Source organism: Dermacentor andersoni, chromosome 7 (assembly GCF_023375885.2).
Source record: "Dermacentor andersoni chromosome 7, qqDerAnde1_hic_scaffold, whole genome shotgun sequence".
NCBI lineage: Eukaryota > Metazoa > Arthropoda > Arachnida > Ixodida > Ixodidae > Dermacentor > Dermacentor andersoni.
In genome coordinates this window covers 166,452,945-166,453,600 of record NC_092820.1, presented here as the reverse complement: position 1 = coordinate 166,453,600, position 656 = coordinate 166,452,945, and positions in this window count along the sequence as shown.

Genomic DNA, 656 nt, shown 5'->3' with positions numbered 1-656 from the left:
AAATACTATTTTCATGTTTTAGGTTTGCACTGAATATTAATCGATACAGTGTGTCTACTTGCCTGCTATATTTTTTTGTTCAGCATAATCATACTTTTCTTGTAAAGAATTAGGGTGGCTATGGGGCCGTCGTGTATATTTGTTTGGATATCCGCCCATGCCCCATATACTTCCTGACTACGCAATACATCCTTCTGGTGGTACCTCTACTGGACCTAGCGCCATTTTGAAATTTATGAATGCCATATAGAGAGGCTGGTTGTGCTCCGAAAATTTATCAATTACCCTATGGATGACTTCAACGTGAATAATTCTTTACAACTTATTCCCGAAACCAGCCACTTTCTGGGTTAATTAAACTCAAGTATATTGGCAGCGATGTTAAATTAGCAACTACCTTCGCGAATATTTTGTGCAATACCGGAAGAAAACTAATGTGGCCATAATTACCGTTTTATGACGTATCCCTTATCAAGGAATAATATTATGTTAGCATCCTTCCGAATTTCTGATACACTTCATCTCCTAGGCATTGTGTGTGGCAAGCTTTTCGAGTACTAAATTCCCAACATCTTTGTCAAATCGACTTTTATTCCATCTTCTCGTTCCCTTCTTTCCCCTGCACAACAAATCATTTAGCGCTTTGTCTTGTTCTA